The sequence below is a fragment of the Notechis scutatus genome, chromosome 2, assembly GCF_049901735.1.
Source record: "Notechis scutatus isolate UNSWTSFEM ecotype Mainland chromosome 2, rNotScu1.2, whole genome shotgun sequence".
NCBI lineage: Eukaryota > Metazoa > Chordata > Lepidosauria > Squamata > Elapidae > Notechis > Notechis scutatus.
The window spans coordinates 71,049,936-71,077,771 of NC_142010.1; the positions used below are offsets into that span (position 1 = coordinate 71,049,936).

The 27,836-nt window shown below is 37.2% G+C and overlaps 1 protein-coding gene across 8 annotated transcripts in view; it reads left to right on the top strand.

Annotated features, from left to right (window-relative positions):
- EBF1 (EBF transcription factor 1) overlaps positions 1-27,836 on the top strand; it is a 390,212-nt gene that overhangs the window by 220,535 nt on the left and 141,841 nt on the right. The gene's annotated exons all lie outside the window — the stretch shown is intronic.

Consider the following 27,836-nt stretch of genomic DNA (forward strand, 5'->3'; position numbering starts at 1 on the left):
ACTAGATGGTGGACTTTTCATAAAATGTGAGCGTCCCAGGAAAACAGGTATTACAACAGTTTAACTCCCACCTTTTATTACTTCTTGGTATGCTGCTGTCTCATAATCATCTGGATTTTTGCAGTCACAAACTAAGATATGGTTTAGTCATACTAAGGGGTGACTTAGCTGAGTGCATTTATAATGGCAATAATGCCTAGCGTTAATAAAGTTACCTTTATTTAAAAAATAAGCTGGGAAGCCCTGTGGAAGTCTCTGTCTCTCAATATTTTCTTTCCATGATTATACCATTACAAAACATGTAATGTTGTAAAAAATATGTAATGTTGTACAAAATTTTCTTTCTGCCCTTTCTCCCATTCCCATTTTATTCTACTAGCCTGAGGATTGTGTCATTGACATTCAGTGTGTCCAAAAAAAGGAAAGAAAAGATGATTATGATTATCGATGATGATGATATATGGTAAATTCTATATGTTTTAAGAACACTTTTTTTAATCCCCCCCCCGCCGACTTGCAGTAGAAACTGTCAATGTATGATGCTTTTTGTAGCTCTCTTTTGTGACCAAATAAATAATTTGTAAAGTCTTGATGACAAAAGGATATATCCTGTGCTCTGCTATCAACTTTTGTCTTGCTCCTTGTACAATCTGATTTAGAGATTTGAAAAGAAAACCCCCCTTTTCTGCTGTTTTCTCTGGAAACAGGAGCCCAATGGAGAGGTAAATCATTTAGGTTTGCAATTCATAGTGAGCTGGTAGTGATGGTAGAGGCAAAGCCAACATTATTCTGCCTTTATACACTTTAACTGTATTACATCCCTTCCCCATCGTTTTTACAAACCATCATTTAAACCAGTGTAAGAACATTTCTCTGTATTCATAATAAATCCTACATTGTGAATAGATATATTTTATTTTTACATTTCTTGGTACTTTAAATCAAATTGTTTTATTTTAATGTAATGGTATTCATTGACTCATATCCTATTGTCTGATCCAGCTTTGCTGTTTGCATTTTCCTCCTTTTTCTTAGATTTACAGGTCGCTTTCCTTGCCCTCAAGCTACAATGTTGGTGAAGAGCCAATATTAAGCTAAGCCAATTATGTTGCACCTGCTGCCCTCCTTGATAGAATTCAAGGGGCCTGCCCACCTCTATTCACACCACACTTCTTTTATAGTACTATAATAAGCAAAGTGAATTTTTCAACTTTACAATTTTAGGGTGTTTTTTTTAATATCCTGCCTTTCTTCCGCAAACTCATGGCAATGTATGTAAAAATCCTTTCAGTTTTCTTCCACAACACACTTTCATGAGGTGAGGTACTGTTGAACTGAGATACAGGAGATTGGCTCCAAGTCATTTTGTGAGTTTTCACAAACAGAAGAAGGTAAATTTGAAGTTCTTGAAGCTCTCTTGAAGCTAGTTCTTTCCCATTCCAGCCCAAGTCCTCACTATTGGTGTACTTTGGGATGTTACTGATTAAGTTCGTATCAATGTTTTGTGACCAAAACAGATCAAGGTAAGGACAAGCATTTTAAGTTGTCCAGCTAGGCAGTCACTAATATGGCTCTAGACCAGGTGTGTTCAATCTGTGGCCTGCAGTCCTTATGCAGCCCTAGACAGCTAGGAATGTGTCCCCATAAGATTGTAAAAAAAAAAAAGAGATTGTAAACTTTAAATTTTATTATGAATTTATATACATTAACTATATTTTATATGTGGCCCCAGACAATTCTTCATTCAATGCCAATAGATTGGATACCCATGCTCTAGTCTCTACAGCATCTTCCCCGACATATACGGTTCTGCCTTGCCCTCTGACATGGCCAGCTAAAATACACTATTGCCACTAACCAAACCAAAACCTGTAAGTTTCAGCAGAATTTGAAACTTTTATCACATCTCAGCTTTCTTGTTCCAAAAATCCTATGGGACCACCACAGGACCACAACTACTATCAAGAAGTATATTGAAATTTTCCTCACAGATAGTGGTCACCACAAATTTTCTGAATAAGGATTTTCTGAGATGAAATCATCCCCACACTGCTTTAGAATCTTCATAATTTGTTCATCTGTGAAGTTTCATTCCAAGAAGAAGGATTGACATCTTGCTTTAGACAAATGTCCCTGATTGTCCTTATAATATTTTCCCCTCTAAATCTTCAATCTCTGTTCTATACAGAGAAGTATAGTCGTGTTATACTTATTTGCTATAGGGGAACTGAGCTTCAAAGTTATACAGGTAATCCTCAGGTTATAGCTGGTTGCTTAGCAACCATTTGAAGTTATGACCAACTTAAAAAATGAGATTTATGACCCACCTCAATCTTTATGTGACCAAACTTTGGACACTCAACAAAATGGCCATATGTATGGCTGTTTGCAGCATCCTGTGGTTACAATGGTTTACAGTGGTTTCCCCCCAAAATGGATCTTACAGTTTTTGGTAAAACTGTGCCGATAGTGAACCATTCGTTTGCTTAATGACCGTGGCACTCATTTAATGGCCACCACCATTGCTTCACGACTACAGCATTCACTTGAAAATTGGTACAAAAATGGTTGTAAAATCAGGTCAGTTACATGACCAACCTATTTTACAATATATGACCATAATGGACAAGCTCCATTATGGCCATACATTGAGGACTACCTGTATTGATGAATTTCATATAGCACAGTTCTAATGCAGCCAATGGAGTAAGGTATAATTTTTACCTGATATCTGAGTATCTGGAGCAGCTTTATACTTTTTGACCTTTACCAGTGGAGAAATGAATCTAATGAAGCAGAACAAATGTCCAGTGGTCAGGAGGGTCTGCAAGGGGAAGTCAAAAGCCAAAATAATGGCCATCACCACATGATGAAAGTCCCTCCTTTTTTTAAAAAAAGTGACTTATTTGCAGCTGCCATACTATTTTTGACCTCCCTTTCTATGATTAAGATCCTGCTTCACAAAGCCCATATTCAAAATATGTAATTATGCATACAGTACCAGTCCCCTACAGCTGTTCTTCCACAATTGAAATGAAGAGGGGAATTTTCTACTAATTCTGGATATTCTATTAACCATTCGTATATAATAAAGGTTAGGTGATCTATCTTCCATGGAAAATGAAATTAAAGACTTTAAAGCCAATCAGCTTTGCTGCATTTTACATCAACTAATTCCATAAAATAACTGTCTGAAGAAATCCTTTACTGTAGTTGGTCTATATCAGTTGCCTTTGATTTTCAAGGCATTCTCCTAAAAGAAAACCCATTTATCCACTTTCCTACTGCCAAATGAGATTTCCTCAATTATCAGCATCTCTTCTCAAGTAGAACAGTTTTAAGGTAATGGTAGCAAAGAATTCTCCAGTAGATATTTCTCCCCCTTAGTTATCACAGCAGGACCTGGCTAACTTTACCTCATTTTGTAAGTTAAGCAAGCTAGGCCTGATTATATTTGGATATGAGATTTCCTAGAAACCTAGGTCTGTGGCTTAGGTCATGTTACTGTCATCTGTAAGTATGCTTCTGAAGCCAAAGTACCACATAAAAGGGGCAGTACCAGTGAAGAAACCATGCGGTAGGACAAAGCAATGTAGAAAGTATAAGGGACAAAACCTTTGTGAAAGTACCCTCTGTTAACATTTTCACTGCTGTACCCATCAATAGAATTCTTTTCTAGTTTTTCAGTGCCAACTCAGACTTGATGTGTGAAATTAGACATCTTTTTTCTGTTGTATATTCCATTATAGTTACCTTGAATACCTTTTGTTCTTTTTTTTTTTTTTTTACATACTCAGGGTTGTTTTTCTCCCTAGGAGGGATTTTTTTTCCTTAGGAGTTCTTTGAAGATTCAATCTGAATCCTTTGGTATCATTTGGAAAGTTTGCAAACTCATTAGTTATGTTATCATGCCCAATCAAATCACCCTGAAATTTGCTTTCCTTGTTTATGACAATGTTCTCTTTACTTGTACCATCTGCTTCCTGTTCCTTAACCAATCTTCTGATTTGCTTCAATAAATATCAAACAGGGTGCGAAACACATGGTTGAGATATTTGTACTGGAAGAAGAATCTTCAGTATATGCTCAAAATCACATCTCTTAAACCAGACATGGAATATGTTATGGCTGAAGCAGATAAATTCCATTATTCTACTCAACATTCTCATGGCTCAAATTTATTTGGAAATCCATGTCATATATGATGAGATGTAGCAATGGAAAGAGAATTTAATTGAACTTGGTTGATCCTAAGCTTCCTATATAAAATACAATAATCCTGTATAGGATTCTGGTATCTGCAGGAAGTACAAATAAGGCTATTTGGGTGTTATTCCTTGATCTGATGTTTGTAAGCTGATAAAATAGTATGACACAAGGACCTAGGGAGACAGGAGGGAGAGTGGCAGACTGGATAACTGACATGTAAAAGATATCTTGGATCACAGGAGGAATGGCTGGGAAATATTTTGAAAGAACCCTCTCTAATTTTCCTAAAAGTAGAGGGAAAGTGGTGAAAAAATACTTTTAGTTTTGGGAGGTTCTGTTAATGTAATCTTGCCACGAGATAGAGTTGGTACTCCTTATTGTGCTTCTTTTCTGGACTACCTTGCAGGGCTAACAGTTAAATCACCAAAACTGGCTTTGTTCAGGCATCACGATGAGCAATAATCTGGTTTGTGACTTAACCGGATAAGTGAACATAGTCATTAGGCTTATTTAACAAAGCATTATTAAAACAAACTGTAGATTAGCATAGTATGTCAACCCTATCCCTGATGTCCTAAGTGTGCATTTGTCACTGATACCTGAGATAGTTATGCAAAGAATCTGTGTGCTGCTCAGGGTTACATTTTTAAAATTACACAGTATATATTATCAGTGTATAGCAGTAAATTATCAGTGTATAGCAGCTATTGGTGTATACATTTATTTATATATTAACATATTGGTATATAGACTGCCTTGTAAAATAGCTTTAAAGAATAAAACCATCACAACAACAATGACATAAAATATCCAACATATTATGAAAAACATGAAGCAGTGTCAGATTGAAGAGATGCATTTTGGAAATCAAAAGTAAATCTATAAATCTTTTGCAGTTGTGGACTGTGTTACAATTATTGTAAAAATGCCTTAGACATGTAGGTAGTTTATGATTTAAGCTGGACTGATCATTATGTTTACTTTTTTTTTTTTTGAGTCAGTGTTGACTCTTGGAAATTGCCTGGCCAGTCAGTCTTGCCAATATTTTTCAGAAATGGTTTACTATTGCCTCCTTCCTAGGACTGAGAGAGAATGGTTGGCCTAAAAGTCACACATCTGGCTTTGTGTCCAAAGCAGGACTAGAACTCACAATTTCTATTTCTAGCCGGATGCCTTAACCACTACAAATTATATATTATTGATTCATACATCTTGTTTGCTTTCTTTTTATATTGATCACTTGATTCTGCTTCATTCTGATTCAGTTGAAGTTCCTGAATATTTTTCAATGTAGCTGGATATGCATTATATTATTATACCCTATACAACCAAGGCAGGAATGAATACAAAAAGCTTATTCTAACCATATTTTTGGGAATACACAATGTCAAGCCCCCTCCCCTCAAAGCAGAAAAATGCTGAGAATTAATTAATTAAACAAGCAACAGAACATAATAACACCAGAGTCTTGGATTTTAAAAGAGCTGATTTCAATAAACTCAGAGAGAGCTTGGGAAAGATTCCATGGATAAAAATCCTAAAGGGGAAAACAACTCAAGAATCTTGGGAAACTCTAAAAAGTATTATCATAGAAGCCCAGACCAGCACAATACCACTGAGAAAGAAAAACAAGAAATCCAAGAAGAAACCAGCATGGCTACACAAAGATCTCTTTGGCAAATTGAAAGAAAAAAGGACAAGTACAAAAAATGGAAAGAAGGCAGAATATCAGCAGATAGCAGAATCTGCAAAGACGAAATCAGGATAGCAAAGACTCAGAACGAACAAAGACTTGCAACAAAAGTCAAAGATAAAAAAAGCTTCTTCCAACATATAAAAAACAAGAAAAAAACTCAAGGAAACAGTTGGACCACTAAAGGGAGAAGATGGCAAGGAAGTAACAGGCAACAGGGAGAAAGCAGAACTGCTTAACTCATTCTTTGCCTCTGTCTTTACGCAAAAAGAAACTATAGCTCAACCCACCAAAAACATAACTGTAAAAGACAGACCAGAAATAAAAGTTAAAATAAGCAAAAAGATAGTAAGAAAACACCTGTCTGATCTTGATGAAAACAAATCACCGGGGCCTGATGGATTACATCCCAGAGTTTTAAAGGAGCTGGCAGAGATCATCTCAGAACCGCTGCACCATATCTTTAAAAAATCCTGGAGCACCAAGGAACTACCGGAGGACTGGAAAAGAGCTGATGTGGTTCCCATCTTCAAAAAAGGAAAAAAAAACAGACCCAGGAAACTATAGACCAGGGGTGTCCAACCTTGGCAACTTTAAGACTTGTGGACTTCAACTCCCAGAATTCCTCAGCCAGCAAAGCTGAGCAAAGTCTTAAAGTTGCCAAGGTTGGACCCCTGCTATAGACCAATCAGCCTAACATCAATACCCAGGAAGATACTGGAAAAGATAATAAAAAAACAGATCTGCCAACATCTAGAAACAAGTAAAGTAATAACTAGCAGTCAGCATGGGTTTGTTAAAAACAGATCATGCCAAACCAATCTTATTTTATTCTTCAACACAGTGACTAAATTAGTAGACCAGCAAAATACTGTGGACATAATATATTTAGATTTCAACAAGGCATTTGATAAACTAGACCACAACCTACTTCTTAGTAAGCTAGAAAAAAGCGGAATAGATAGCACCACCACTAGATGGATTCGCAACTGGCTGACAAACCGTACTCAACAAGTAGTCCTTAATGGGTCTAAGTCTACATGGAGGGTAGTAAGCAGTGGGATACCACAAGGTTCTGTCTTAGGCCCAGTACTCTTCAATATCTTCATTAACGACTTAGATGAGGGAATAGAAGGGGAACTTACCAAATTTGCAGATGATACTAAGCTGGCAGGAATAGCTAACACCCAAGAAGATAGGCTCAAGATCCAGATGGATCTTGACAGACTAGAACACTGGGCCGTATCTAATAAAATGAAATTCAATATAGAGAAAAGTAAAGTCCTACACTTAGGCAAGAAAAACCAAAAGTACACATATAGACTGGGTGAAACCAAGCTCAATAGCAGTAACTCTGAGAGGGATCTTGGAGTCTTAGTAGACAACCATCTAAATATGAGCCAGCAGTATGCAGCAGCCACCAAAAAAGCTAATGCAATCCAAAGTTGTATTAACAGAGGGATACAGTCAGGATCAAGGGAAATACTAATACCACTCTATAAAGCCTTAGTAAGACCACACCTAGAGTACTGCATCCAGTTTTGGTCACCACATTATCAAAAAGGTGTTGAGACTTTAGAAAAAGTACAGAGAAGAGCAACCAGGATGATTAGGGGACTGGAGGCTAAAACATACAATGAATGGTTGCAGGAACTGGGCTTGGCTAGTCTACTAAAGAGAAGGACCAGGGGAGACATGATAGCGGTCTTCCAATATTTGAGGGGCTGCCACAGGGAGGAAGGGGTCAAATTATTTTCTAAAGCTCCTGTAGGCCAGACAAGGAATAATGGGTGGAAACTGAACAAAGAGAGATTCAACCTGGAAACAAGGAGAAACTTTCTGACAGTGAGAACAATCAACCAGTGGAACAGCTTGCCCTCGGAAGTTGTGGGAGCGCCATCAGTTGAGACCTTCAAGAAGAGATTGGACTGCCATTTGTCAGAAATGGTGTAGGGTCTCCCGCTTGGGCGGGGGGTTGGACTTGATGACCTACAAGGTCCCTTCCAACTCTGATTATCTGTATCTCTGTAATCATAAAAGTAAAAGAAATGTGTTTCTTTGAATATGTGACATAAAGTATTCAATAGATTGTCTTATGGAGTACTTGGAAGAGTCTAGAAGATGCAAAAATTGGAATAATGGTATTATTCCCCCCCCCCATAACCAGTTAAGCATGCACTTGTATGTTGGCAGCATGCTAGTTATCACAGTGAAAGAGTATATTTAACTACAAAAAATTATACCAGCAAAACCTAACATCAGAGAAAAATGGCTCAGACTTGTTACAACGATAAATATGACATTCATGCACTCATGCTTGATAACTCATTTGAGGCTTTTACGCTGTACTGCAAGGCATTACTAAATGAACCTTTCTGCCTCTTGTGTAAATAGATAGATTAATGGCATTAAGTGAAACCCAAGCCTCCTGAAATGTTTGCTGCCTTATAGGGTTTTCAATTTCCCCTATTTTTGATAAATGAAGCAATCTGGCCATAAAATCCTTGCACAGTAGGTTAATAATGTCATAGCTGAACTGTGAAATAGTAATGTGTATACTATCTATTTGCAAACAATAACCCCTGGAGCCTGATAAATCTATTTTCAACCAACTCGGGTGATCATTGTCTGCAGAGACAAAAGCAGTTTTTGTTCCATGTGTTTGAAGGCTCAGACGACAATGTAGGTCAGGAGAAAAAGCAGGCAAGTTCTTAAGACAAGAGGCAGATTAACCTTTCTTTCTCAGCAACATCACTTGTCTTTTCCTCTTAATAGCTTTCCAGGGGTTTTAAGAAAAGAGGTCTCCTTCTTTACCTTGGCAGTCACAGCTCACTGCTCTGGTTGTGCAACGTTCACCTGATGTTTGTCGAAGTTGTATTTCCTGTCTGTCACTCAAAAGGGGAACTGGATTTTTTTTATTCCTGTGTAGAAGACTATGCAAATTTTCTGCTGTACTAGCCTAGTATTGCTGTCCATCTAGCACTTGACTGGCTTGACCCAACTTCCTGATCCTCCACAACCCACGCCATCTACACAAAATCTATTAATTTACATGCTTTCTTCTTCAAGTTGCAAGTTCTACATCATTTTATCATGGTGCTTTAGACACGCTCTTTAAGATCCATGTACAAAGAGGTTAGTTACAGTTACTTGCACTATTGATGTCAGGCTACTATAATCAATTTAGCATAAATGGGCACCAGCATTGTTACTTCTGTATACTGTATTTTTTAAAAAAATACAGTGCAGGAATAAATGCAAGCAATAGCTGCAAAGTTGCAGGACTATCTCTTTTTTTTCAGAGTCAGTTTTGATTCTGGTGGTAGCAGCTCTTTTGTTGTGTTGATAGACTAAAACTTTTGCTGCTGTGTAGAGGCAAGTCACCTATAACCTCTTTCAGGAGGCAAGGAGGGATAATACCCAAACTATAACTTCAGCACTGTATAGATACGTGACTCTTAAGAATAACGGTATCATTGACTACAGTGTGAATAGATCGTACTTTGTGGATATTGTGGGGTCCTTGGTGCTCTCTGACCTCAATAGTTTTCTTGCAGATGTCCCAAAGGTGCTTTTTCAGGAGGCAACTGGACTTTTTTTTTTTCTTGGAAGATGTTTGGCTTCCCATCCAAGAAGCTTCTTATGATGAGAAGCAAAATGCCTTCAAAGAAAAAACAAGAAAGTCCAGTTGCCTCCTGAAAAAGGATCAAGTATACTGCAAGACAGATTTGGGATGGAATCTGAGAAGGCTTTTTAGTGCAGGCAAAGTTTGTAGGGAGTTGATTACTGCATTAGCTGAACCTTTGTTCGTGTGTTGTATGATTCCCCCATCTGTGGGGCAATTCATTTGGAGCTTAAATTTAAACTTATGTTGCAAAGACTAGCAAGAATTTGCCAGGCATGAATGGTTTGGCAACTTAAGATGGAAATTGTTTTATCTTTTTATCTGTAGTTTTTTTTTAAAAAAAATTCAAAATAACTAAGCTAGAGGTGGTGGCCTGAACATGGCTGCTCAATGAGTCTGGAACTTATCCATACAATGCCACCAATTGTATGTTTTCATACAACTATTTCTTAAGCCACACTCACAATGCCTTAACTGCAGACCTTAACATATTGAGAAAATGTGATTCTCAGCCTTATTTTTAAGATCAAACACTGCAATATTAATGTGCTTAATATATGCCATGAACAATAGAAATATGGGAACTTGCCTGGAGAAGGCAAGTTACCATAAATGTATTTATTAATCAAATTTATTTAGCCGCCCATCTCAAGAGAAGTAACGTTAGGCAGCATACAATAGTCAATATAAAAGAAAACATATATAAAAACAGACATTTAAAAATAGTAAAACCAGCATTGAAATAGAGATAATTAAAATTAAAAATATATACAATCCCAAGTAGCGAGCGAGAGTGAGTACTGTATATCCATGAACAAGTCTTCAGTTCCCTGGGACCCCCAAGCTGATGACATAACCAGGTCTTGAGGGACTTCCTGAACATCAAAAAGGGATGGATGTATCCTAATGTCAATGGAAGAACGTTTCATAAAGCGGACCCCACAGCAGAGAAAGTCCCTGGCAAATACTAATTGTGGTATTTTCCTCCCTCTGCCAGATCTAATGGGCCAGGCTGATGTAATTGGGAAAAGGTAGTCCTTTGGATAATCTAGTCACATGCCATGAGGAGCTTTAAAGTTTAAAACCAGCATCTTAAATTGGACCCAGAAGCAAACTGACAACCAGCACAACTTCCAGAGCAGAGATATAATATATGCTGCTGTCCTAGGAGCACATACTTCTGATTTCTGTATCCTAAATACTCCACAAGGGCAGCCCAACTTTTTCAGTTCTTAAACAGAGCCAAGAGGCTGTCATTTATGCTTCTGAACTTATTTATATTGGAGGAAGAGGTTTGTGTGTTCTTGAAGAGTAGGAATCCAAAATGAACAAGGATTGGTGAAACAGCTCATTGTAACTTCAACAGATAAAGAGGCTTTTTATAAGAAATACTTGGAGGATAAGGGGAAAGCTCCTATCTAGCTATATCTTTTTAAATGAAAATCATGAGAGCCATTGTGTATAAAGTCGAAAGACAGGGATGGAAACCTCACAGACAGCAAGCAGGCAGAATATGAGGGAAAGAGAAAATAAGAAGGAATCCCCAACTCCCTGTCTATATCTTGCCTCTTGTGAGTTGTGTGATAATGAAGAATCGGTGCACCTGAAGTTACACTTCCAACAAATTAGTCCTGAGAACAGCATCGGGAACAACCTCCCATTCTCAGGGCCACACAAAGGTGATTTTAAGGAATGAACACAGAAGTGGTACTCAGTCGGTTCTGACCAGTTCTGGAGAACCGGTAGCGAAAATTTTGAGTAGTTCAGAGAACCGGCAAATACCCCCTCTGACTGGCCCCGCCCCCATCTATTCTCTGCTTCCCGAGTCCCAGCTGATTGGCTGGGTCTTCTTTTGTTGCCCTGCACAAGGGAATGCAGCTAGAAACAGGTTAGTGGGGTGGGGAGGAAATGGGATTTTGCAGTATCCTTCCCCTGCCATGCCCACCAAGCCACACCCACAGAACCAGTAGTAAAAAACATTGAATCCCACCACTGAATGAACAGTTCCATTCATTCTACTATATAACTTCCACCAGGAATTTTGAAAAATCGTATCTATCTCAGATAGCTGAAGGGACAATAGATCCTCAAACAGATTCTGTTTGCCAAATCTATTTTCAACAGAGAGCATTGGAATGCAGATACTTTAGTACACCAACCTTCTGCAAATGTGTATCTTCCATGCTGTTACACTTAAATCCCAGAATTCCTTGCTATTCGCCATTCTGAGGGTTTAAATTCTACTGCATTTTTTTTTACAATAGAGCAGCTATATGTCCATTATTTGAGCCCATATGTATTTTATGGCAGTAGCAAGAATCTCCTGCATGCAGAATTGTGTTTATTATTACAGCAATGTAAGAAGTGGCCTTAATTATTTAGCAGTTGTGAGGCATTTTATTTAACCAGATTGTAGATGTTTAGGCTTCATTTGGCTGGAATTAATTGCCTCTTGGGTAAATAAATATTTGAATGGGAGGGAATGGTAGGCTTTAGAACTTGGTTGAAAATGATAGGATATTACAACCAAAAGAAATGGGGAAAAAACACCACCTCTGTGGCATAGGTTTTAGTTAGCAAACTATAAATATAATTTGATTTATCTCTTAACAGCTTTGTTAATATAGGGCATAATAGTGGTTTAATGTTAAATTGGGATCATTGCTTTATTGAGAATATAGTACAATATGACTATTAATATTAATAATAATCCCCAATAATACTGTGTTAGTATTTAGATCTCAGTGTCTAAATGGTTCCAGACAGTGTGCAGATACTTGACAAACAGTCCACTTTAATGCTGTCTGCTTATATTCCACACAATGTGGTAGTGAAGCTTTTATTTTTTGAGACACTGAATTTGATTGGCAGCTCAGTTTGCCTCAAAACCATAGCCCCTTTCCCCAACACTCCACTGCTATCAATTACAGTTTTGAATGTGGATTGTTTCTAATGTAAAGTAATGCCAGCCTCTGCCTCTAACTCTGGGTCAGAAAGCTCTTTTGTCCACCCTTCCCTTCGCTCCCTTCCCCCAATCCCGCCCACCAACTTATTCATGCTTTGCTCTCTCACTGCACTTTATTTTTCATGTATATTTTCTTTTGGCATATAAATGCTGAAGCCTTGTCCTTAGAAATTAGCTTCATGCAAAAGCATGCCTCATCAATAATTCTGTTGACAAGCAGGCTACATCAGTGGTTAAAACAGGAAACCTTTTGAGATATTCTTCTGGCTCAATCTTAGTCTCTTTTAATATACTGATATGTGCTGATATGCCGCATTCTAAATGCTTGTATTAGTGGCAGTAATTTTGTGTGTGCTGCAAGTTAGCCTGGCTCTTCTATAGCACAATTTCCTTCTGGCAGTCAAGTTAAATTCTCATCAGGAAATTTGCCTGAATGGATTGAATACAGATCTTATTTAAATCAGGTGATTTGCTTTAACTGCCATCTGTTGGCCAGTTTGCTATTATTATTATTCTGCTGTTGTAGTAGTTACCTGTCTGCTTGTATTGTAGTAACTTGGAAATAACATTTAATAACTATTTGAGATATTACAGAATGACTATCACCTCAGGGAATTTATATGGAAAGTTATAGACTCTCTGTACAGTCCTAGGACTGGCAGAAATGTGGTTCCAAGAGCCAAATTAATTGCTTTCAAACTGTCCCCATATTTGTTTGTGTATTTGTTGTGTATTTGTTCATGCTCAAAACGGTTGTTGCAGCAGACACCAGAAAGTCTGAATGAATGGCACATCCAAAATGATCAAAGGAGAGGCCTCTGCGAGTGCTATTGGGCAATGGTGGGAATTATTTGTGCTTTTCTAGGCTTTACAAAGGAACATTTTCTTGGTCAAATACCTCCTTTTCTGAAACTTCTGAAGCTTTTATATGAAGCATTGGCCTCCCATCTACTTAAAAGTTTATTCTCAAACTATGTTTCTGATCCCTGCAGGGATCTTTTTGGCTACAAATTCAAAAGCTTATGGTCCAGAGAAATGTTTCCTCCTCCTCCTAAGAAATCTGTGTTACATTTTCTGGGCCTCAGTCTAGTCAGTTGCAGCTCTGTTCCAACCTTTGAAAACTGTCAAGATGACGGTAAATGAGAACTGCCTTCCAAATATAGGTGGGACTCTCCTTCAAAGGACTATCTATCTATTGAACCCATTCTTATTGCTGGAAGAATGTAAAGAAGGGCAAAACAAAGGTTTCTTCCAGTGGTTTTTAGTTAGAAAAGTACATTTTAAAAATATTTCAAAGTAATAATTTCAAAGTACATATTTAGGTCTATTTCTGAGATTGAGTTGCTCCTCCCCTTCTCCCCAACAGTTCTCCCTATGGTTGTTTCGCTGTGTAAAAAACCTCCTGTTTAAAGCAAACGAGACAACAATTTGAGGTATGCAAGGGTTTCAAACTCCACCTACAATTTTGACCCACAAATAAATGTATTAGCATTACCATCTCTCCACTGTCCTGGCCCTTATTTCAAAGGTTATGATACTCAAAGTGAGGAGCTGAAAAATTTGAAGATGGAACTTAACATGCATGTCTTCTGCTTATTTCACCTTATCTCACACAAGAATAGGATATGCAGAGTAACTTTCTAGATAGGTAAGAATTGAGCAAGTTGGTTCAACTTCCATCTGCTTCTGATAGTAGAGTGAGTCCAAGGAGCAACAGCAGGTGGCAGCACTTATCTGAACTTGGCTAATTTAAAAATGGATTATTTGAATGGGAGGCCATCAGGAAATCCCAAAGCTATGGTCTGTACTGAATTTAAAAAGACAACAATCTTGAAAAAAAGAAGTGCTAAGAAAATGAGATATTCATGCCTATGTGAACACTAAGAGTTGGGCTTAATTCAAAGGAAAAAAATCATTTACCTAAAGATAAAAGGAGCCTTTACCTTGCTAACCCCGAGAGATCTGAAGAACAGCCCTTGAAGTTCCATTGACTCTCATGGGATTCAGCCTGCTTTCAAAATCAAGAAAGACAGTCTGGGAATTGCTTGGTTTGAAATGATAATCTTAAATGGCAACATGGATTTATGGAAAAGTAATATGGCCGGGATACAAGTATAAGTAAACAACAGCTAACAGAACAAAGAATTAAGCACCCCATATCTCCTGCCTATCAGAATTACAGACCTCCAAGACTTAAAAAATTAAACCTGTTGGATGCACTTTTTTAAAAAAATAAAATGTCCCTAGCTGCACACAGTTTCACTAGACTCTGCCCTCAATCTGAGACTTTCCTTAATTATTCATGAATTATTCATTATATATAGCCTACCCTATCTGGTAGCCTTAAGGCAGGTTACTGTGATTTCATCAAATACAAAGCTATCAATTATTGTTCCTAAATGGCTCACAATCTGCAAACTCCCAGTTTAATTTTTCTTCCCCTCCATTAATGGGGGTAAGAAGAGAAGTCCTTTTTCCTTTTGCCTTCTCATTTTACCAAAGTGATCACTCTGGAAATAATTATCTTCCTTAAGAGAATGCATTGGAGGGCAATTATGCAGAAAAACAATAATTGAGATAGTATGAAATAAACACATATACATATACTGTATATTACTCAGGGATATTCAGATTCATTGTCTTGTCTGTGTAATTCATAGTGGAACTTTGTTCTAATTCTCATAAAGAACAGATAACTGTACCTCTTCAAATGACAGATGAGGTCTCATATTATGAAATACTTTCCCATGGGGGAAAGGAGCCACATAAGTGTTTCACATTCTAATGGAATGAGGGCAGGGGTGTCTATTTGAGAAAGATGTGAATTAAATCTGAAATAGTGTCTGACAAATTACATGGAATTTCCAGCTACATAGAAAACTTTTAGCTCAATTGTTCCATTTTTCCTGTTAAATTTGGAAAGACCCAAAAAGAGGGTGCCACGTGTTCTTTTCAATTTATCATTAAACATAAGACTACTTTGTGTGTCTTTTGAATTTTTAACATTTTCTTGGAAAATAAGTGAACAAGTGATGAAAATGCTTATGCTTCTCACACAATAGGTGAACAGGAGTATAGAAATAGCCTTGAAGAAGGTATGTGGCAGACATTATGAAAACATGAGGTTAGCCTAGAAATTTAGAGGGAACAAGGAAGAAATTCATGATTGCCTTTCATTGATTCTCTTTGGTGTAACAAGTGGGAGAGAAATTCTACCAAGTTTTCAAAATTCTGTACTTCTACCCTAAAACAATGAAGTACAGTTCCAGAAGGTCCTAATGGCACCTGATTCCTGACATGACTGCCTTGAAGAGATGACAATAAAACATCACAATAAGCTCCAGTAATCTGTTTTCATACAACCTACCCAGCACTGTTCAAATGATACATATGTATGTAGAATTTGACATGTAAGAGGTGAAGAATAGCTTCTCCCATCTTCCAAGGATCAATTGGTTGGTTATGAGTTCAGCATGATGGTCAGTAATAGGTAGTCTAGTCCTACAAACAAATACTTCCAATATCAGGATTCAAGGTCAAGTAGAAGCCAGAATACTTGTAAAGCATTATGAAATACATGAAAAGACCAGTTCTGCTCTGATGTCACTAGCACAATTTAGATGATTCACTAAACTACACTCTTGGAATTCTGGATATACATGTTAACGTATATTTGAGCATAGCTCTTGTTGTTACAGTTAGAATGTCATACTTATGTAAGTGGTTTCTATCACATGGATATGCCAAAGGCTTCTAACTTGTATTTACACAACTGATAGTGATGGGAGAAAAAACTACCAAAATCTATTCCAATTTGTTTCAGAGCGCAAGACATGGCAACATGATTTTAAGTTTCAGGATGATTCCAAATGACTATTAGGGGAAACTTTTTAACAGTTAGAACAGTTTAGCAGTGCAGTGCAACCACTTTCCCACAGTGGTGATTGTCTCTCCTTCACTAAACATATTTAAGCAGAGGCTGATGTGAAAGTTAATTATCATACAATCAAAAATAAATAACTTGATACTAGTTTACACTACTACCAAGAGAAGCAGCAGAAGGAGACTATCTCATTTTTAGGCCTTTATGTGAAGTGTGCAGAAGAAATCATGAAGAAATTGAACATTGTTATAAACAGAGCTTGCAACACACTGGAATTCTTTCATAATGGCTTCTTAGCTATCCACTCCTCCCAATTCTAATTACCAGAAGTGTTTAAACTCATATAATCCTTGTTCTGCTAAGGCAAAGCATGAAAGTAAACACCTTTCTTGAGAGATAGCTTTAATTTAGGTTTCTGCATTGAGCAGGGATTGTTAATTGGCTTATTTGACTTATATCCAATATTTTAAGGGCTAAAAGATTATAGGATGTCTCTTCATCCCCCCCCACCCCCCAACATATCAATGAGATAGGGTAACCTCTGAGAAACTTACTGGCCTATCATTCAGTGGGCTTCCATGGCTAAGGCTGAACACTTCCTACTCGAGTATCTTAACCACTATATTACACTGGCTCTTAAGTTTGGCTGAAATCTTGGGGGTTAGACTCAGTTGTCTTAATAGGTATTTCCAACACAACTTTTAGAAGGCTGGTAAAAATCTGAAGGTCGGTCATTGAATCCAATTCACAGAACAGACTTGATCATTTGTTTAGAGGAATCCAGATGACAACAGTTGTCAGAGGCTTCCAGATGATGGCAGCTGTCAGAACTATTCAGATCCACCTCATTATTGTGGGATACTGCATGAGTTGTGGTTCAGTGACGAGAAAAGCAGACCCAGTTCAAGTCTCTCATGTAGAATCCTTTTTTCTTCCTCATTGTGTTAAGGGTTGCCACCATTTTGTTTTAAATCACTGTTTTGGTCAACGACAAGTCCTAACTTCTTCTACCATGAAAAAGAAGAAGAAGAATTAACAATAATGACAGTGTTGATGTTTGCAACTATACCAGCTTTGACAAATGTTATATAGTAGTTTTCTAAAGGACTGGATATATACAACACAAGCTGCTATATTAACTAAATGTAAAAAAGCACAATAATTTGCATAAATTTATCCTGCCCCTGCCTTGTATTGTAGGTGTTGTTTTGCAAATCCATATGAAGGAAAGGAAGAATTGGAAACTAACAGATAATGGTTTTGCTAACAGCTTTGTTCTGTGTGATGAAGTTACTGATTCCTCCAGTGGAATCTGTGTGCGTTTCATGAAATTCAAGGATTTTGTAAAAGAACCAATGCAAAGATATATATTTTTTAAAAAGAGCAAAGAGCCACACACTTCGTCAGTTCTTCCTTAGATAGAAGAGAATATATTCTTAAATAACAGATTTTATATCTAGCTTAACAAGAAACATTGAAGAAATGTTTAAAGCAATATACATGTACAATAGATGAGGTTTAAATCCATATGCTTCTTTCAAGGTTGTTCTATAAATAAAAACAGTTTGGAATTGTTTTTTAGGCTACCAAACAAAAGGGACTTTAAAAAGGCTACTCTCTTTATAATGCTTGTTACAGAACAGTAGGTTATTTAAACATTGTAAATTAATATAGTTTCTACATTCAGATAGTTGCTTACTACCATAGAACACTTTTCTTTCTTTTGCTTTGATTTAAGGATTTAGAACAAACAATAGCTCATTGCAAAGCTTTGTTTGTTTGAAATACTTTTTGGTTGGTGAAGAAAAAAAGTGCAAGCAAGGTTATGCTTCTTTTCCCCAGTACCTCTCTGCTTACATTTGCATGCCATCTCAGACTGCCTTACAGACATCCAAAGCTATTATTTTCATTGCGACCGATGGCAGATGGAAATGACTTTTCCCTGTTACTGTAGCAGAATTCAGGCAGTATCCCACAATAATGAGATGGATCATATTCCTTACCACAATACCACAGAATTCCTATAAACACATATAATGCATATCTTATCTCATTCATGCTGAATGTGAATAAAGCTCCCATTTATGTGAATTTCTGACTCATTCGACTATGCTGCATGATCGTCCTCTGATCAATCATAAATAAATTGCTTGGGCGGTAACTCCAAATGATTTGGGTGGAGAATCTCAAAAAGGCTATATTGTGCACCAGACCACCTCTTCCTAATGACCTCTTCACTTATACCAAACTTTGAGAAACTGATTAGCTTGTGCTCACTTTGGGAGGGTCTGTTGTAAAGTTTGTCTTAGTTAGAAGAATTTGGGGTGAGGGTGTTCGTTTGTCAGCACAGTCCTATTAGTCTGATTCCGAAAAATAAGGTTTATTATCATGAAAATGGTTCCTGAGCAGGGCATTTCATAAAAAAAAACATACTTTAGAAGAGACAGAAGGGCCCTGCCTTAGTTCTGTGAAAAAGTTACAGGGTTTAGAATGTTCCTCTGTGGCGGTAAATAAGCTGTCAATTCATGATGAAGAAAATCAAACTTGCTCAGTTTATTTTGGCCTGTGTTACTCGCAAAAAATATGAGAGAAATTTCCGACAAGCTAGCTAGCGAGCCCTCCATGTGTTGCATTTAGTTTTTATATTCTTTATTGTGCCTGGGACAGCTTTTGAGAAAGGTAAACAGGAACATCAAAATAAAGAATTGAAAGACTAACGTGTTCAGAATGGTTTTTCACATTAATTGAAATGAGGAAAAAAAGTTGGCTCGGTTAAACATATGTTTGAGCTTGATATTAGTGCTAGTCACCTCTTTGCCTTCCTTAGCTCAGCTAGAAGCCCTGTTTTATGGTATGCCCAAACAAAAATCTGGAAAACATAGAAAACATGCCATCTGCAAATTAGTTTTACTTACTTACATCATGACTTTAAAGAAAAGCCAGGCAATTAGCAGAGTGTTTCCTTTTTATTTGTGGTCTCAGGATATGCATTCCTTCCTACTCACTACACGTAGAGTTTAAATCAGAAGAGGGTTTCTTTGCAGCTTCTCCTTTGCTGCACTTTATGAGTGCAGCTGGGTAATCCTGACTACTTTACAATGGTAATTCCTTTCTCCAGATGTACTGAATTGTATAGTAGCCCCTGAAAAACAAAAAGTGTTTTGGCTATAGGATTTTTTCCCCACCCTCTCCTTTCATATATATGCTTTAAAAGATTTATTTTTTTATCTAAGCACATCTAATCCAGGCCAGGCAAGTGTATAAAATGAATAAATAAATTCAGCAAAAACAGCAATCCAAGAATAGATATATACAGAAACTGGAACACCATAATAGCATATTATTAATAGTCATGTCTATCTAGCATTCTGTTTTGCTTTTTTATGAGTGTTTAGTGCTTCAATGAAAATCAGTGAGCTCAATCCTGCCAAGATTATAGAGTAATAATATTTTTTTAAAAACCCTCCTTTGCATTAGGTCTGCAGATTTCTGTCTTCCTCACTTTCAAGAATGCAATTATACCTGATGGAAAACTATGTATGGGCAAGTCTTCTATTCCTTCTCTGGATCTCATTGTCTGTGTTGACGGAGAACCCTGGAATATGTAGTCCTCATTTGGAGGCACTTCTTTGTGCAAAGCTAGTGGCAATAGCAAAATAACAGTTGGAAGAAAAAGTGGCGAGCTAGTCTCTTCTTATTCACTACTCAGAGCTTGCAATATTTTCTCCAGGTCCAGTTTAATTGGCATCTAACCTAGTAGTTCGAAAACATGCAAATGTGAGTAGATAAATACGCAACACTTTGGTGGGAAAGTAACAGTGTCCCATGCTCTTTGGTATATAGTCATGCTGGCCACATGACCATGAAAGTGTTTTCGGACAACACTGGCTCCCATGGCTAAGAGACAGAGACAGTCATCACATTCTAGAGTCAGGCACAACTGGACAGTCTTCAACTTTAAAATAATTCATATAAATGAATTCAAATATACTGGCTAATCTGCCCTATGTGTCTAGCATTACTTACCCTTTGACAAACATGCCCCCCGAATGACATTGTCTTAGCCAGATCCTTTATTGCACAATTCCTTAGCCTCAATGGCTCCCATGGTGGCAGCCACAAGCTAGCTGGACAATTGCCTGTTTTGTTTACCAAACCCACAAAATTACAGGATTCTCTGTGAAGTGATGTCCATTTCCACTCCATCGTGATCTTTCTTTCCTCTTTAACCCCCTGTTCTTGCAGCAGGGGATACATATTTTCACCCATTACATACTAACTTAAGCCTCCTTCCCTTTCACCCATCTCCACATTTCTTATGTAGATAACTACAAACCTTCAAACTTGGGGGAAGGGCAAGGGAACAGGGAACAAAAGCCATTCATGAGTGTTCCCTTCCTCACAGTTGTTTAAAGTTTTTCTAAGTAAATACCCTAAAGCGATATTTCTCAATCTTGGCAACTATAAGATGTGTTGACTTCAAGTCCCAGAATTGCCCAGTCAGCATATTGACTGGGGAATTCTAGGAGATGAAGTCCACATATCTTAAATTTGTCAAGGTTGAGAAACATGACCTAAATGTTGGACGGATTAGATCTTCTTAGGGAGAAGACATAAACTCAAATGCCAAAAGTTAAGTTGAAATTTTGTGGCAATAGGGACAGGTTCAAGCTGGATTTGTACTTCTTTTATACAGTACCTGACACAGTAGAAAAAAACAAACAAAGGGGTATCTTTAAAATGGTACTGATGACACCTCTGCAGATTCCAGAATGGATCTTAGTTGTCTATATTTCTGGAAACTGGTGGTGTGAACACTGACCCTTGAGCACAGAGAGAACTTTTAATAAGTTGTGAATCATACAAAGCAGATGCAGATCCAGCTGCTGCTCATACAATGTGCTCTAAGAAATTGTTCATCCAAGCCATCACATTCAAAAATTATACTGAAGGATTCCAAAATCTAATTGTCAAGTCTTCTGTGAACTTGAATAAGTAAGAATTTACAATACTCTACATTTGTGTTATTCAGTGCTTAATATGTTTCTAAGTGGTGAAGACTTCCAGAGCAATGCTGCATGCAAGAAAAGTCTTTTGAGTTGGTGAGACTTCAGGCAGATAGATAGAAGGTTACAGCCAATATATTTTGTGGCTGCATTTCTCTCTAAAGTTTCATAAATTGGGGTTCCATAAATTTGCATACACTTTGGAAAACTATTACTGGAATCAAGTGTTTTGATCATAATTACAGGTAACTTACAACCACAATTGAGCTCAAAATTTCTGTTGTTAAGTGAGAAGTTTGTTAAGTGAATTTTGGCCCATTTTACGACCTTTCTTGCCTTAGTTGTTAAGTGAATCACTACAGTTGATAAATTAGTAAGCTGATTGTTAAGTGAACCTGGCTTCTGCATTGACTTTGCTTGTCAGAAGGTTGCAAAAAGTGATTATATGATCATGAGACATAGTAACGGTCATAAATATGAACCAGTTGCCAAGCATCTGAATTTTGATCACATGATCATGGGATTCTGGAAAGGTCGTAACTGTGAAAAACGATCCTAAGTCGCTTTTTAAAATGCTATTGTAACTTTGAACAGTCCACTAAGCGAACTGTTATAAGTCAAGAACTACCTCTATACTATCTTAGCTAATAGTCAAGCTGAGTGGACTCTAGAGAAACTTAATTAAAAACATCTAGATTCCCTGGTAGGTCTGCCATATTCTTTAATTAAGATATTTAGAAATGTTAGTGTAGGAATAAATATCATTCCACCAGACCTATACTGAATCAATAAAATAAGTAGTTAAAATATTCGCTAATATTATGTTATATGACGGTTTGATAAAGGAAGAGGAAAGAGAGTAGCTTTACCCTACACACTGATTTTCTTCAATGCTAAATGCACACAGAGATAGGTTGCTTCTGGTTTCTGAAGGATGGTATTTCTTTTCTTTGTCTTTGGGTTTTAAAGTTGGCTGTTCTAAGACTCCATTGTAAGGCACATCTGAAAGGAATACTCAACTCATAAGCTTGTGTTTGTGAATGTGTGTGTGTGAGAGAGAGAAAAAGAAAGAGAGAGAGAGAGAGAAAGAAAGAAAGAGAGAGAGAGAGAGAGAGAGAGAGAGAGAGAGAGAGAACGTTCATCTATCCATGATTCATTCTGAGGGCTGTTTTAGCCCTCATAAAATATTCATGCTGGTTGTGCATGGCTCTATAATTGCCATCTCAGGCCTTGAATTATTAATGGGTTGTACTGTTCATATAGTCTCATTTACTGATAGAGCAGATAACACCATAGAAGAGAAGATCCCAAACACTCTAATGCCTGTTACTTTGCATTAAGTAGTGGAATTATATTACTGTAGGTATAAAAAAGGCTGGATGTATGTATGTGTGTATGTATGTATGTATGTATGTATGTATGTATGTATGTATGTATGTATGTATGTATGTATGTGTGTATGTATGTACACACACACACACACATACATATACATATACACGGGGGTAGGAATCAAAATTTTTAACAACCGGTTCTGTGGGCATGGCTTAGGTGGTGGGCATGGCTTGGTGGTCATGTTATTGGCTGGGTGTGGCCAACTCAATATCACTCTCATCGAGGCATGCATCTTCTCGCCTGACCTCTCATGACTGTGGAGATGCTGCAACAGTCATAAGTGTGAAAAATGGTCACTCCACACAAGCAAAGTACCAGCAAAGGAGGGGGGGAAAACCGCAGAGAAGTTCCTGAGACAGGAAGTCTAGTCCTTCCAAGAATGTAATAAGAGTTAACGGAGAGGCAGTTTCTTTAAGCAACACCAGGATGTTTCCTTCCTGCCTTCCTTACAGGATTAGGCCAGTAATTTCTTATAACAACCGGTTCTCTGAACTGCTTAGAATGTTAACAACCGGTTCTAGAGAATAGGTGCGAACTGGTAGAATCCTACCATCAACTCCATCAACCAATCAAGAAATGACAACACAGCCAACCTCCCCACCAGTATATATAGGGAGACGGCAACTCCGATCACGCTTTGCTCGCACAAGCACGAACCCGAAAGCACCAGCCTGAAGATGGCAAGTGAAATATATATATTTCTATACAATTTATTGAAATGGATGTATGAGAACAACCTTGTATCTTAACCCTTTATTCTACATTATTGATAAGTTTCTTGGTTCTAATGGTTAACCAGTATTCCACAGTTCAATTTACTAAGATGTATACCAATATTTTTTGTTTTCATTTTAGTCCCCCCACTTTACCACAATTTGCAAGTGAATGGCTTTTGAATAAGTGGAAGAGAGAAAGGATGAGATCAGTAATATGATCATGCATACATTTTCTATATTGTTTCATCATAAACAATATAAATGGTATATTCTTATAGATTATACTAGAGAATAAATCACTATGTGATTATAGAACTATTATAATCAGGTTGTGAATATCCTCCACCTAAAAACATCTATGCTGCAACTTGTAAGTGATGTTCAGACTCCACAACATGAGGAACAGGAGTAGAAGGAAATCTATTCCTAATATCTTTTTTTCTTTTTAAAAAATTCAGAGCATCAATTTTTCCAAAGTACAGGCCTGTTTTCTCCAACCTTACAAGCTCTGGGACTTCAGTTCTCATAATTGCTCATGGTCAAAACCTGGGGATTCTTGCAGTTTTGGTGGCCACACATCTGAAGTTGCAAAACTGAACAGAAAAATGATGTTTCAGGGCCAATTTTACAGTTGAAGGATTCTCGGCCAAAGATCTATGGTCATATTTCTGTGACAGTGAATCTCTATACTTTTTAGAGATCACTTTATAATGAGAGGTAGTACGCAGTTCGTGGCTGCTATATTTGTTTTTACAAAAAACCTGAAGGTTGACTTCTCCGGCAGCAGTGTTGGTGAGGAAAATATTGGCTATCTTCAGTATTTTTGTAGGTCATTCTCCTTTGTCCGATTACTCAGGGATTTTGAGCACTGTTTTTTTTAGTGGCTCAAGTGGGCATCTCTATGTAACTGGGATCTTTTATATCTGCTCCTGGTTGATACCTTTCAATCTATATCTGTAAAAAGTAAAACCAGGCTAATATGATTCCCCAATGTTGATTGATTTATTTACCCGTCCATAGCATTAAAGGGAATGAGGCCAGATTGTGGACTCGTGTGTGTGTGTGTGTGTGTTTCAGGAAGCTATGAATGATTTAGAGAGAAATATTGGAGCTTCGAGTTTTGCAGATGTTTATACACCTATTTCATATATTAAAACTTTGGAAAATCCTTCCCCAAACATGCAGTGATCCTGCTTACTTTTTGAACATGCTGCCTGAAAAGTTACAGAAAGTCTGATATAGTCCTTGAGTAGATATCTCTGTTTTAGGATGACAAGGTCACCTAGATACAATGCAGGCATCAAAAATGAATGTGGTTTTGAAAAACAAAAGCCTGTAAAAACCTTGCAGATGCTAGGAAACAAAACTGATTGCTTTTCACACAGATCCAACACAGTTCCCATATAGCTATCTGAAGAATCATTTTATACTGTGTGTATAGCCCTGAAGATATTCCTTAATAAAATTAGAGAATAGGTTGAGAAAGTTTGTTCTGCACAGATTAGATGACCACCTAGGCAGCAGCAAAGTCCATCCTTATGTAGCCATCTAGTGGTAATCCAGTGTTTTGCAGACTGGATCTGATAGCCCTATTCTGTGCATTGAAAATCTATCATTATGTTCACTGGAATAGGTAGTGTGTGTGTGTGTGTGTGTGTGTGTGTGTGTGTGTGTGTTTCTTTTTCTTGTATACATATATATATTCTGATAAATATATATATATTCTGATAAATATATATATATATATATTCTGATAAATATAAATGTTAAAGACTTAGTCTAGCAATAAATAAATAGTTGCTGTTCATATATTCAATTTTAAAAAATATTTCATAAATTGTTATTATGAATTACTTGAATGTTTTGGGCATTTAGGAATAATTGATATTTTAAATTGAAAACTTAGTAACAGATATGGAAAGGGTTATTTTAGCCACTGAAATCAATATCTTACTTGCTGCAAAAATCCAATTTAAAGCATTCTGACAAAATTGTTCTTTAGCCTTTGGTTAAAAACATCCAGTGATGAGAAGCTACAGACTGATTTGTACTGAGCCCTGGTGGCTCAGGGTTTAAAATGCAATATTGCAGGCAAACAAAGTCCCCTCAAAGCCTGACAGGGCTCAAGGCTGACTCAGCCTTCCATTCTTCCGAGGTTGGTAAAATGAAGACCCAAATTGTTGAAGGCAATATGCTGACATTGTAAACTGCCCAGAGAGTGCTGTAATCTAAAGCACTATGGAATGGTATAAAAGTGCTATATAAGTTTAAGTATTAATAGGGCTAAGCCTAACCCTAACCAGACATCAAGTTGTATGCATGTGTATGTATGTTAAATCAGTATCTCCTATTCATCCCTAATATTATATTAGAAATGATGACTATTTTACCTGTTGTTCACAGGTAGCCCAAGATGGCTTGTAGCCTGTGGGAAAAGGCAAGATGGGGTATTCCTCCCCATTCCATTTGTAGAAATGAATTGGGCTTATAATTAAGTATTGCTGGCAAGCAACTGTCTTCAACTGCATTGGATAGCTGCAGTGGTGGGATTCAGCCAGTTCGCACCAGTTCGGGAGAACTGGTTGTTAACTTTCTGAGCAGTTTGGTGAACTGGTTGTTGGAAGAAATAACTAGGGCAGAGAACCGGTTGTTAAATTATTTGAATCCCATAGCTGCAAATTAATTTGGGAGACATTGAACAAGCAAAGTGAGATACAGAACTCTATTCCCCAAGTGAGATAATAAAAGAGGAGTTAGGAAAAAGGTTTTAAGGTAGTGGGTGCCACATACAGTGTAAGAATGCCAACTAATCATGGAGCTGGGCCTGCTACTATTTTCTGAACTCTCTATGACTCAGGGCTAGTAAGCCTGTATAAATCATTTCATAGGATACAAAACTTACCTTGGAGCTACTTGACCAAGCTATAAGAAGCTTCCATGATGAAATATCTTCTGGGTATGTGATTGCTTTCCTTCAAAGATGTCAGAAAAACCACAGGACAACTATGGCATATCTTTAAGGAGTCTGTTTATTTGGTAAATAGATTCCCAACCCAGCACAACACCTGATGAAATGATTTTTAAAGTAGCTCTATTTGACCATTTTGCTTTTTCTCATCAACTTTCTAGAGAAATGTCCAGCTTAAATGCTGCATAAAATTGCTAAGAATGTGGCAACAGAGCTCTAGTGTTCACAGGAAAAATGCAGTAGAAATATCCAAATCTTTATGCAGCAAAACAGAAAAGACAGCAGGTGATAGATGAGAAAAAAGAAATTACATGACTGTGTAGAAAAATTTGACTGGATGAAAGTGACTCAGCAATAGAATCAGAGGGAACTGACAGGGGGAAAAACACAGAGAAAGAAACATTTTCCTTAAAACAAGACATTTGGGTGTATAATAAATCCTTTAAAAATGTATCCCTGCCTGAATGTCTTTTCTCCTCTCTCCCCAGTAGAATATAATGGGTGATATTCACAATTTTTATTATGGGTGAACTGTGAAATTCTGCATTTTCCGTGTCAACTCTTATTCTTCACTCAGAAAGAAAATTATTGCAATACTGCCTAGACTAAAGTACTCCATTTCTTCCTATAAATTACCATTGATAGCTAAGTTTTAAAGGGATGTTTTGTTTGACAGATGCCACTAGAACTTCATGAAAACCATCTACTGCTCAGTGTCCAGTGTTCTATGATCTCTGCATACTCACTAGAATTCATACAGCTTTCTGGGTTGAATTGGAAAGGTCTGTAGTTACTATTCCTGAGATAGTATTCCATTCTCTGTTTCAGTTTGCTCATTGTTCACAGGAGAAAGAAAGTTTCACATTTCATTTTAAGCATACGGGAACATTCCCCAGAAATACCTTCACCGCTTTCCATTGTGGAATAAATGTGAATTGTTGAATCAAATAAAGAATGCAGTGATAACTTAAAAAGAGATACCTCAAAGAAATTATGGATTGTGCTTCAAAGAGTTTACACACAAATTGATCCCTAAACTCTCAGCTTCCTAGAGAAGAAAAAAAGCATTTATGAAGCAATGCATCAGCATTTATGAAGTAATGCTGCAGTTTATCTAAAGAATTGTGACTCTAAAAATTAGTACCAAAATAACTATATATTTTTCTTAGCTTCTACAGCTGCTTCCGGTTTATGGCTGCCCTTTTGAGAGAAGAGAGTTGTTCTCCCAAGGGGGCTGTGCAAGTTTAATACCATTCATGTGGAATTGATTTAGATAACTCAGTATTGTGGTTTAAGCATCTCTGCTATGCCTTCAGGTTCCCTGTAATATCACATTCTTGTAATAAAGAATTAGGTTCAGCATACTGCATTATGTA